Source organism: Oratosquilla oratoria, unplaced genomic scaffold (genome assembly GCF_046742065.1).
Source record: "Oratosquilla oratoria isolate Oo_2021 unplaced genomic scaffold, ASM4674206v1 SCAFFOLD81, whole genome shotgun sequence".
In the NCBI taxonomy this organism is placed as follows: domain Eukaryota; kingdom Metazoa; phylum Arthropoda; class Malacostraca; order Stomatopoda; family Squillidae; genus Oratosquilla; species Oratosquilla oratoria.
This window is the reverse complement of record NW_027467745.1, coordinates 85,001-98,501: the sequence shown is the minus strand read 5'-3', so window position 1 is coordinate 98,501 and position 13,501 is coordinate 85,001. Positions and strand designations below refer to the sequence as shown.

The 13,501-nt window shown below is 35.5% G+C and overlaps 1 protein-coding gene across 5 annotated transcripts in view; it reads left to right on the top strand.

Annotated features, from left to right (window-relative positions):
* LOC143024025 (tensin-3-like) overlaps window positions 1-13,501 on the top strand; it is a 257,123-nt gene that overhangs the window by 177,970 nt on the left and 65,652 nt on the right. The gene's annotated exons all lie outside the window — the stretch shown is intronic.

Below are 13,501 nucleotides of genomic sequence, written 5' to 3'. Positions count from 1 at the left end.
CTGGAATTTCTTTTATTACACGCGCGCGCACACACACACACACACACACACACACACACACACTTTCAACGAACGGACGGCTTGAAGAACGCTCTGAAGAAAAGTGCAGATTGTGGATACCAACGCAAAGAGAAGTGCCTTTTTGTATTTGCAGGGGGGGGGGGAATTGCTCGTGAGGTAGTGGGAAAGTAAGGAAAGAGGAGAGGGGGAGGGATTGCTGGGAAAATGGAAGGTAATGAGGAGGTGGAGGACTTGGTCCAAATAGACCGCCGAAAAGTAAACAAAAGACCACAAGACGAGCTGGAGGACGACGGAATGTCTAATAAGAATGTAAAGATTAGAAGTATAGATAGGAACAATACAGTAGAAAGTGATGAGAATATTTTCAAGGGATTTAAAGAGAGTGGGGGGGACACAAACCCCCCCCCCCGACTGACAAGACTAGAGGAGAAGGTTGATAAGGTGATCGAGGACTTGGAGAGTAGGTTAGGTCATATGAACACCATTTTACAAAGGGTTGAAAGATTGGAAGAACTGGAAAAGGCGAATAGAAACTTAACTGATGAAATAGAAGAACTAAAAAGACAGTTAAGAGAGGTAAAGGGGGAGAATGAGGAATTGAAGAAGAATAGTAAAGAAAACAGAGAAACAATAGCTAAAGAAAGTAAAAATTGGAAGCAAACCCAAGAAGGAAATAAGATTTCATTCACTGACATAGTCAAACAGCAATTGAAAGAACATACTGAAGACTCAGTTATTAAAGTGATGAGACAAAAGGAGAATATAGTAAGGGATTTAGCAGACAAGAAGAAATGTATAATTATATTAGGAATGGAAGAGAAACACAACACAGATAGAACCACAAGAATCAAAGAGGAAAATGAAAAAGTAAGCCAATTACTAGAATCAGTTCAGGAAGATGAACCAGGAATTATGAAACAAATCGAAGAGAAATTTAGACTCGGAAAGTATAGCACAGACAAGACCAGACCAATTAAGATTAAATTCAAGTCACAAACAACGGCAGAGAATATCTTATCCAAAACAGGGAAACTAGCAACAAGTGAACAATACAAAAATATATGGATAAAAAGAGAAATGAATAAAGAGGAAAGAGAGGAAGAAAAGCAGAAAAGACTGGAAGCTAAGACAAAAAACGAGAACAGAACGGAGTCAGAGAAAGAGAGATTCTATTGGAGAGTAGTGAACATGAAACTAAGGAAGTTCGACACACAAAAGAAAAACATAAGGGAAACAGAGAACACAATGGAAGTGGCAGAAAACTAAGAGTGTCTTACACAAATATAGATGGATTAATAACAGGATTGAATGAGCTGAATGATTATTTGAAAGAAAAAGAACCGGACATAATGGGAATTGTAGAAACAAAATTAAAAGGCCCACTACCACCCAACAGTGTAGGACATGATGCATACAATTATTGGATTAGAAACAGAGAGAAAAAGCAAGGGGGTGGAGTTATGTTCCTGACTAAGAAGGATATAAATGTGAAAGGTGTCATATATGGAAAGAATACAGTAGAGATGATTATGATAGAAGTGGAAGACAGAGATAAGAAGAGCAGAAAATTTGTGATCAATTATGTGCCTCCGAAAACAGCCTCATGGGAGGAGAGTGAATATAAAAGTATGCTAGAGGACACAAAGATAGCATTAACTAAAATAATGGAAGACGGAGGAAGAATAGTTATGATGGGCGACTTTAATTGCAAAGAAATCTGCTGGGAAGAAATGACAGTAAAGAGTGGTGAGGACTCATGGGGAAATGCTCTACTTGAGATGATTACTGACCATTCAATGACACAATGGATACAAGAGAACACTAGGTATAGAAATGAAGAAGAACCATCGAGGCTAGACTTAATAATTACATCTGAACCTAGAATAGTGGACAAGATTGAATATAAAACACCAATAGGTAAAAGTGACCACATATTGATTGAACTGGAACTTAATGAAGAAAAATATATGAAAAGAAATGAACAATATAGAAAAGGAAGAATGATGTATGAAAAAAACAAACTTTGATAAAATAAGAGAATTCTTCCAACAAGAAAACTGGGAAGAAATATACAAAGAAGAAACATCAGTGGAAGAGAAATGGAATATTTTGACAAAAATTTACAAAAAAGGAGTGGAAAAGTATGTCCCAAGACAAAAACAAGAAAAAGAATATGTAAAATGCTGGTACAACAAAAGTTGTAGGGAGTTAAAAGACAAAAGAGACAAAGCCTGGACCAGATGGAAAAAAGACAGAAGACCTGAAAAATGGAAAATATATACTGGTTATAGAAATGAATATGTACAAAAGTGCAGAGAGAAAAAAAGAAAATATGAAAAAGATGTTATAGAAAAGTGTAAAGATCAACCAAAACTATTCTACAGATTTGTAAACAATAAACTGAAAAACAAACAAGACTTGGAGAAATTGAGACAAGGAGTTGAATACACTGAGGAAATGGAAATGGCAGAAATTATGAACAAACATTTTAAATCAGTGTTTACAAGGGAAAATATACAACCTGAAGAGATTGAGTGGAAAGAAAAAGTCCCCCCTATGGAAGAAATAGAAGTAACAAAGAATGAAATATTGACACACTTGGGTAATTTTGATGTCAGAAAATCGCATGGGCCAGATGAAATAGCAAACTGGATTCTGAAAGAATGCAGGAATGAACTGGCAGACAAAATACATAGCATAATAAGCAGTTCCTTAAAAGAAGGAAAAGTTCCAGAAGATTGGAAAAAAGCAAATATAGTACCTATATATAAAGGAGGAAATAAAGAAGAACCTACCAACTATAGACCAGTCTCTCTAACAAGTACAATAGCAAAAATTTGTGAAAGAATTATCAAAAGTAGATGGGTAAAATACTTGGAAAAAAACAACGTACTAAATCCAAGGCAATTTGGATTCAGACAAGGACGATCATGCGTCACCAATTTAATATGTTTCTATTCAAGGCTAATAGATATAATACAAGAAAGAGATGGATGGGCTGATTGTGCATTTCTAGACCTAAAAAAAGCTTTTGACAAAGTACCACATAAGAAGCTGCTTAAGAAATTAGAATATGAAGGAGGAATACAAGGTAAATTGCTAAATTGGATGGAAGACTTTTTGCAAGAAAGAAAAATGAGAGTAGTGATAAGAGATCAGCACTCAAAATGGAATGAAGTAATAAGCGGTGTCCCGCAGGGAACAGTTCTGGCCCCAATAATGTTTGCTATATATATTAATGATATGGATGAAGGAATTGAAAGCTATATGAGCTTCTTTGCAGATGATGCAAAATTACTGAAAAGAGTGAAAACTGAAGAAGATTGTGAATCACTACAGAGAGATCTAAATAAAGTACAAGAATGGAGTAGGAAGTGGGAGATGGAGTTCAATACAAAAAAGTGTAGTATAATGGAATTTGGAAAAAGCAAAAACAGAATAACAGGATCATATAATTTGGGAGAAGAAGGAATAAAAAGAGTAGAAAATGAGAAGGACCTGGGAGTCATTGTTATGAATAATATGTCACCTGAGAAACATATAAATAAGATTTTTGGAGAAACCTATAATTTAATAAGAACAATCAAAGTGGCATTTACATACCTGGATGAAGAAATGGTGAGGAAAATCCTAATCACCCTGATAAGACCAAGATTGGAATATGCAGCAACGATATGGTCACCAAGTACAAAAAAATGTATAAAAAAACTTGAAAGAATACAAAGAGCAATTACAAAATTGGCACCAACACTCTCAAAACTGTCATATGAAGAGAGACTACAAAAACTTAAACTACAGACACTAGAGCAAAGAAGAGAGAGAGGAGATTTGATAGCTATTTACAGAATCATGAAAGGCATAGAAATTACTGATAGAGAGAATCTGATAAAATGGGATGACAGAAATACAAGAGGACACGGAAAGAAAATAAAAAAAGACAGCTATAGAAGAGATTTGAAAAAGAACAGCTTTCCTCACAGAGCAATAGACAGTTGGAACAAGTTAGATGAGAAAGTGGTGTGTGCAAAAACAATACATGAATTTAAAAATAGTTTAGATAAAATGAGATATGAAGACGGGACCTCACGAGCATAGCTCCCCTTCCCGTAAAATACAACTAGGTACAACTAGGTAAATACACACTTTCAACGAACGGACGGCTTGAAGAACGCTCTGAAGAAAAGTGCAGATTGTGGATACCAACGCAAAGAGAAGTGCCTTTTTGTATTTGCAGGGGGGGGGGAAATTGCTCGTGAGGTAGTGGGAAAGTAAGGAAAGAGGAGAGGGGGAGGGATTGCTGGGAAAATGGAAGGTAATGAGGAGGTGGAGGACTTGGTCCAAATAGACCGCCGAAAAGTAAACAAAAGACCACAAGACGAGCTGGAGGACGACGGAATGTCTAATAAGAATGTAAAGATTAGAAGTATAGATAGGAACAATACAGTAGAAAGTGATGAGAATATTTTCAAGGGATTTAAAGAGAGTGGGGGGGACACAAACCCCCCCCCCGACTGACAAGACTAGAGGAGAAGGTTGATAAGGTGATCGAGGACTTGGAGAGTAGGTTAGGTCATATGAACACCATTTTACAAAGGGTTGAAAGATTGGAAGAACTGGAAAAGGCGAATAGAAACTTAACTGATGAAATAGAAGAACTAAAAAGACAGTTAAGAGAGGTAAAGGGGGAGAATGAGGAATTGAAGAAGAATAGTAAAGAAAACAGAGAAACAATAGCTAAAGAAAGTAAAAATTGGAAGCAAACCCAAGAAGGAAATAAGATTTCATTCACTGACATAGTCAAACAGCAATTGAAAGAACATACTGAAGACTCAGTTATTAAAGTGATGAGACAAAAGGAGAATATAGTAAGGGATTTAGCAGACAAGAAGAAATGTATAATTATATTAGGAATGGAAGAGAAACACAACACAGATAGAACCACAAGAATCAAAGAGGAAAATGAAAAAGTAAGCCAATTACTAGAATCAGTTCAGGAAGATGAACCAGGAATTATGAAACAAATCGAAGAGAAATTTAGACTCGGAAAGTATAGCACAGACAAGACCAGACCAATTAAGATTAAATTCAAGTCACAAACAACGGCAGAGAATATCTTATCCAAAACAGGGAAACTAGCAACAAGTGAACAATACAAAAATATATGGATAAAAAGAGAAATGAATAAAGAGGAAAGAGAGGAAGAAAAGCAGAAAAGACTGGAAGCTAAGACAAAAAACGAGAACAGAACGGAGTCAGAGAAAGAGAGATTCTATTGGAGAGTAGTGAACATGAAACTAAGGAAGTTCGACACACAAAAGAAAAACATAAGGGAAACAGAGAACACAATGGAAGTGGCAGAAAACTAAGAGTGTCTTACACAAATATAGATGGATTAATAACAGGATTGAATGAGCTGAATGATTATTTGAAAGAAAAAGAACCGGACATAATGGGAATTGTAGAAACAAAATTAAAAGGCCCACTACCACCCAACAGTGTAGGACATGATGCATACAATTATTGGATTAGAAACAGAGAGAAAAAGCAAGGGGGTGGAGTTATGTTCCTGACTAAGAAGGATATAAATGTGAAAGGTGTCATATATGGAAAGAATACAGTAGAGATGATTATGATAGAAGTGGAAGACAGAGATAAGAAGAGCAGAAAATTTGTGATCAATTATGTGCCTCCGAAAACAGCCTCATGGGAGGAGAGTGAATATAAAAGTATGCTAGAGGACACAAAGATAGCATTAACTAAAATAATGGCAGACGGAGGAAGAATAGTTATGATGGGCGACTTTAATTGCAAAGAAATCTGCTGGGAAGAAATGACAGTAAAGAGTGGTGAGGACTCATGGGGAAATGCTCTACTTGAGATGATTACTGACCATTCAATGACACAATGGATACAAGAGAACACTAGGTATAGAAATGAAGAAGAACCATCGAGGCTAGACTTAATAATTACATCTGAACCTAGAATAGTGGACAAGATTGAATATAAAACACCAATAGGTAAAAGTGACCACATATTGATTGAACTGGAACTTAATGAAGAAAAATATATGAAAAGAAATGAACAATATAGAAAAGGAAGAATGATGTATGAAAAAACAAACTTTGATAAAATAAGAGAATTCTTCCAACAAGAAAACTGGGAAGAAATATACAAAGAAGAAACATCAGTGGAAGAGAAATGGAATATTTTGACAAAAATTTACAAAAAAGGAGTGGAAAAGTATGTCCCAAGACAAAAACAAGAAAAAGAACATGTAAAATGCTGGTACAACAAAAGTTGTAGGGAGTTAAAAGACAAAAGAGACAAAGCCTGGACCAGATGGAAAAAAGACAGAAGACCTGAAAAATGGAAAATATATACTGGTTATAGAAATGAATATGTACAAAAGTGCAGAGAGAAAAAAAGAAAATATGAAAAAGATGTTATAGAAAAGTGTAAAGATCAACCAAAACTATTCTACAGATTTGTAAACAATAAACTGAAAAACAAACAAGACTTGGAGAAATTGAGACAAGGAGGAGTTGAATACACTGAGGAAATGGAAATGGCAGAAATTATGAACAAACATTTTAAATCAGTGTTTACAAGGGAAAATATACAACCTGAAGAGATTGAGTGGAAAGAAAAAGTCCCCCCTATGGAAGAAATAGAAGTAACAAAGAATGAAATATTGACACACTTGGGTAATTTTGATGTCAGAAAATCGCATGGGCCAGATGAAATAGCAAACTGGATTCTGAAAGAATGCAGGAATGAACTGGCAGACAAAATACATAGCATAATAAGCAGTTCCTTAAAAGAAGGAAAAGTTCCAGAAGATTGGAAAAAAGCAAATATAGTACCTATATATAAAGGAGGAAATAAAGAAGAACCTACCAACTATAGACCAGTCTCTCTAACAAGTACAATAGCAAAAATTTGTGAAAGAATTATCAAAAGTAGATGGGTAAAATACTTGGAAAAAAACAACGTACTAAATCCAAGGCAATTTGGATTCAGACAAGGACGATCATGCGTCACCAATTTAATATGTTTCTATTCAAGGCTAATAGATATAATACAAGAAAGAGATGGATGGGCTGATTGTGCATTTCTAGACCTAAAAAAAGCTTTTGACAAAGTACCACATAAGAAGCTGCTTAAGAAATTAGAATATGAAGGAGGAATACAAGGTAAATTGCTAAATTGGATGGAAGACTTTTTGCAAGAAAGAAAAATGAGAGTAGTGATAAGAGATCAGCACTCAAAATGGAATGAAGTAATAAGCGGTGTCCCGCAGGGAACAGTTCTGGCCCCAATAATGTTTGCTATATATATTAATGATATGGATGAAGGAATTGAAAGCTATATGAGCTTCTTTGCAGATGATGCAAAATTACTGAAAAGAGTGAAAACTGAAGAAGATTGTGAATCACTACAGAGAGATCTAAATAAAGTACAAGAATGGAGTAGGAAGTGGGAGATGGAGTTCAATACAAAAAAGTGTAGTATAATGGAATTTGGAAAAAGCAAAAACAGAATAACAGGATCATATAATTTGGGAGAAGAAGGAATAAAAAGAGTAGAAAATGAGAAGGACCTGGGAGTCATTGTTATGAATAATATGTCACCTGAGAAACATATAAATAAGATTTTTGGAGAAACCTATAATTTAATAAGAACAATCAAAGTGGCATTTACATACCTGGATGAAGAAATGGTGAGGAAAATCCTAATCACCCTGATAAGACCAAGATTGGAATATGCAGCAACGATATGGTCACCAAGTACAAAAAAATGTATAAAAAAACTTGAAAGAATACAAAGAGCAATTACAAAATTGGCACCAACACTCTCAAAACTGTCATATGAAGAGAGACTACAAAAACTTAAACTACAGACACTAGAGCAAAGAAGAGAGAGAGGAGATTTGATAGCTATTTACAGAATCATGAAAGGCATAGAAATTACTGATAGAGAGAATCTGATAAAATGGGATGACAGAAATACAAGAGGACACGGAAAGAAAATAAAAAAAGACAGCTATAGAAGAGATTTGAAAAAGAACAGCTTTCCTCACAGAGCAATAGACAGTTGGAACAAGTTAGATGAGAAAGTGGTGTGTGCAAAAACAATACATGAATTTAAAAATAGTTTAGATAAAATGAGATATGAAGACGGGACCCCACGAGCATAGCTCCCCTTCCCGTAAAATACAACTAGGTACAACTAGGTAAATACACACACACACACACACACACACACACACACACGACTCGATGGCGCAATGGTAGCGTTCACAGTCGTTACTACGGTGGTCCGGGTTCGCATCCCGCCCGGGGCTGAAATACTTTCAGTATCGCTGCGCTGCAAATCGTTACTCCAGCTGTCGTGGGCGGGGAGTTGGGTGTGTGTGTGTGTGTGTGTGCGTGTAAGGTCACAGTATTACCCATAGATCGGTCATATATGAGCTATGATCTTTCTTCCGGGAGGGTAATAGCTGTCGATCACGAGTCCAACACGTGATCCAAGACCATGGCGAATCACACATACATATACTGTATACATCCACGCATGCATATACACACAAACGCACACACACACTCACACACATGCAGACACACAAACACACTGTTTTTAGACCAGGGTTGATTCAACGATCTTCCTCCTGTATGGAAAATCACGGTTCAATAATTAAATGGGAAAGTTTGAGAACTTACCGGTCACAAATTTCTGCCGGGTTGGGTTCTCAAACAGTGGTAAGTTTGAATTCAGTAGAACTTGAAGGCCTTCTGAACCGAAGCAGTGATCCCCTTGGTTAGAGGTTTCCAAAATAGAGATCCTTCTTCGTCCTAAGCTCAGGGTAATCTGACTGTTCGCGCCGTGTTCCAAGGGACTCTACGAGTTCGAAAAGAGCTCAGAAGGCCACGGGTTAATTTTTACCTTAAGTAATTTCTCAAAGTAATTCCCGATTTATTAAACCAAAATTGTTACATAGATTTAATAAACAAAACAAAGTTACGATAGGCATGGTTCGAAGTTTCAGGAAAGACTCCTGAATCGAAGTAAATAACGCTTTGAGGGAAAGTTTGCCAAACTAAGGTAAACACTACGATTCCCAATAACAATTACCACCCCTGAAACCACAACTGGATTTGAATACGTACTCAGTTGGCCTCATCCAAGTCAGTCTGGGGGTTGTGATTGCTGATATACAGCCGAGCTATCTTGTGCACATTGAATGAGAATCAGACAAGAAACAATGGTCTCAAACTGTCTGGAAATAGATTCAATTTGGAAGTAGGTAGAAACAACTTTGCCAACCGTTTAGTTAATGAATGTAATAAACTTCCTGCACAGGTAGTGCAATGTAGTTCAGTTTGAAGCTTTAAGAATCATTTAGATAAACACCTAAGCAAGATGCTGTAATGATTATAATTTATTTTATATTATTTGTTTTTGTTTTGTTATCATTTGTCTGTTTGATTTTCATTTATTATTAGTTACATGTCAATTTATTATTATTTACTATTTACCTGTTTGTTTATTATTTAAATATAACTATGCATTTATTTATTTATTTTATTTGTTATTTACATTAAAATAATAAATAAAAACTATAATAAAGTCAATATTATAGTTTTTATTTATTATTTTGTTATTATCATGAATTATTTTTTGCATCCGACCTAGATATGGACCAAAAGGTCTCCTGTCGGCATGCTCCGCCTTTGTAATCCTTTGAGTGAACGCTATGTTCGACCAATCTTGTGATCAAATCTCTCCCTGTTTGGCCAATGTCAACAAGATCACAGTTTTGGCAGGGTAAACTACAGACACCTGGGTTATTATTCCCTCTTAATCTTTGATGAATATTGACAGTTTGCTCGTGCACGGTGTTCGGATAGCTGTACACAAGGTTGAGATGTTCTTTAGGAAGAAAGTTAGTAGCAGAATGAATGGAATCACTAAATGGGAATTTGATAATGTCCTTCTGAACGGGATGTTGGGTGGTAGGGATGTGGGTTTAAAGTGGCTGGCTCTGGACTCGCTAAGTGTTTTTTCCCAGAACCAGTATGAAATTATCATTTTAGGAAATTTCAATACCAATACTCTAAAGTCAGAAAAATCTTTAATAAAAGCATTACATAGTTTCATCGATGCAAATGAACTAGTTCAATTGATTAATGTTCCTACTAAGTTATCTAAAACTAGTTGGTCAGTCTTAGCATTGATTAAGGTTTCCAATCCGAGCAAAATTGTTCAGCATGGTGTGATAAATGTAGGGATTAGTGATCACTTGCTAATTAACTGCACAAGAAAACTGAAAAGATTTGTTGTTAATGACCACAATACTGTAGAAGCTCACTCCAGAATTATTCTAAAGATTTTGTTTGCAAACTTGAGAATGAGATCACATGTTGTGATTTGTAATGATGTGGGAGACGCCTGGAATAATTTAAGAAAATAATTTATAGGCACCAGTGATTCAGTAGCTCCTCTTAAAAAATTTAGGATCAAACAAAGGACGTAGCCATGGATGTCAACTGAGATTTTGGATTTGATAAATAACTGAGACCAATTCTTAAATAAATTTAAGAAGTCAAACAACCAACTTGATTATGAGAACAAGGCAAAACAGAAGTGTTATATCAATAAAATACATAAAAACAAAAACCACCCAAAGAAAACGTGGCAGTCCCTAAAAGAGTTGAGTACACCCTCAAAGTATAAATTTAAGTCTAGTGATATAGGCTTAAAGATTAAAGGTGATCTGGTGTTTGATAAATATGGTGTCGCAAATAATTTCAATGAATTTTTCACCAAAATAGCTTCTAAACTTGTTTAAACACTTACAATTAGTTCAGGTTTATATGGTTGGGACTTTGTAAAAGCTTTTTATAGAAAACAGCACTTGTGGAAGTTTTTCAATTTAAGTCATATATCCTTTGATGAGGTAGTAAAGATTCAAGATGTGAGTCCTATCAAGGCTATTGGTGTGGACAACGTCCAGCTCGTTTTGTGAAAGACAGTGCTTGTATAATTGCTCACCCTATAAAACACATAATAAATCTCTCAGTCAGCTCCGGTATACAACTAGATGACCTAAAATTAGCAAGAGTGGTACCACTACATAAGATGAGTAGCAGAACTGATGTTGGAAAGTATAGGCTGGTGTTTTTCTTGTTATATCTAAGATTTTCTAATGGATTGTGCACAGACAGGTGATTGATTTCCTTATAAAAAATAATCTTTTGTAAGAACTTCAGTCATATACGGTAATGTTAAAAATAAGATGGATGTATATTGATATACGTAACAATATTAATAGGGGAAACTATTGATTTCCTTTCCTTTTATCTAGCAAACCTTCGAATGAGGTGTATTTCATTTTTATTTATTAATTAAATTTTAATTTTGCAATCATATACACAGATATAAAAATTGCAAGGATGGCACAAAAAACACATGACACCTATTTCCATTAAAAACAAAAAATCCATATACATTTCTACAATAACCATTATAACTAAGAACGCACATTAAATCATAATAGTTATTTAACAAGTTATCTTTGACATGACTCCTCATGCAAAAGAACAACTAAAGTATATACTTTAATTGTTCTTTCGCATGAGGAGTCATGTCAAAGATAGTTCGTTAATGTCAAAAGATTATTATTCGTAGTAACATGTTCTGATCTTAGTTACTAAGATCAGAACATGTTACTACAAATAATTATCTTTTGACATAATTCATTCTGTAAATAGAATAAAAAGCAGAATGAGTTATGTCAAGATTATTATTTGTAGTAAGGTTCTGACCTTAGCTATATACATTAGTTATTCTTTTGTACAAGGAATCATGTCAAAGATAGTTTGTTAAAAAACTATTATCATTATTATGATTTAACATGTTTTTTCTTAGTTATATTGGTTATTGTAGAAATGTATATGGATTTTTGTTGCAGTTTTATTCAGTGTATTTTTATATCTGTGTGTACGATTTCAAGATTAAAATCACATGAATAAATGAAAATTAATTACACCTCATTTGAAGGTTTGCAAGATAAAAGAAAAGGAAATAAATAGTCTCCCCTACTCATACTTTTTGAATATCTAGCGTGAACCTTCATAGAAAATGTAAGTTTTAGGGTAAACTATATTTTCTTTAAAGTACTTTAACTGAATTTTCATGAACAAGCTACAAAGACGCGATCCTCAAGAAACTATTAATATTCGATGCTAAAGCAGAAAACCAAGAAGAGAACTGACAAATAATGTATAACCTCTGGAAACACAGAGCAACCAAAGTCCGAAATTAAACGAAGCGAAAACCAAAACGGACTAGGGCTTATAGAGGTGCCGAAGCCAAGGCATTCACCCCATCATTACTACTACTACTGCTAGATAGACAAACTACCCGTTCTCTCTATCTTGATCATGAAATGGAAGTATACGCCCGTGGACGCGACTTTTAACTCGCACATTGACCCAACTCACCTCTGTTTCCCCCAAGCAAGCAAACCAAGCCTCCCTTCCCATCCCAAAGAGCTCTCGATAGGATAGGTCTACTTGTTCCAATGTGCGTCCCCCTCGTGTCCTTCACCGAGTATTGTCTGCTATAAAGATAACCCTGTGAGTGGAGACAACATCAGGGAAACATCCCACATTCTCATATAGTCGGAGTGGACGTTTACGAATTATGCAGGAATTCTGCGGATGGGCCAACGTGATCATTTCAGCAAATTTTATTCTTTCCTATACGACAAATGTCTTTTTATTATTGAAGACACCTAGTTATGCCTCTGCCTACTGCCGAGATAAGTACAAATGACACCGAACACCAGCAAATCGTGCAAAAACCCAGCACCTTTGATTTCTGCCAACACAATATCCGCTATCAGCGTACAAACGACCTCACAGATTTTCCCAAGAACCTTAACTCTCCGCAGAAAAATACTTCCATCCAGATGACCCTGTCCCAGACAAATGGCTATTAAAAATCGTCATCCTAGAGTCACAGACCCTTTGCCACTACATGAAACTGCAAAATAACCATACCTACCAGAAACCGTCACAGGATTTTAACGCCTCACCGTTATCAAAGGACAACGATCTCAGTATAAACAGCCGTCCATGTGTCTTTAGAGACTGTCACTTGTACACCACACTGTCATCATCGTTAGCACTTGTGGAGCCCATCCAATGGAACAATCATGTGGGAGCGTCCCTGGTTTTACAAATGTGTTGGGAAATTCTATATATCTCGTGACTGATCAGGAAATTAGATTTTAATTTCTTCGTCTAAGTTCCCTTTGTCATCATAGTCCTACCTAAGTGAGAGTAGTTAAGTTTACGGTAATAACAGAAAAGTAACTACTTAGTGGGTACCATTCACTATATGAGTTAACAACAGCAATACTAGATTTAGTTGGAGAAATATTTGTGGAAAGCATAAACAACATGCGGGGGTCAAG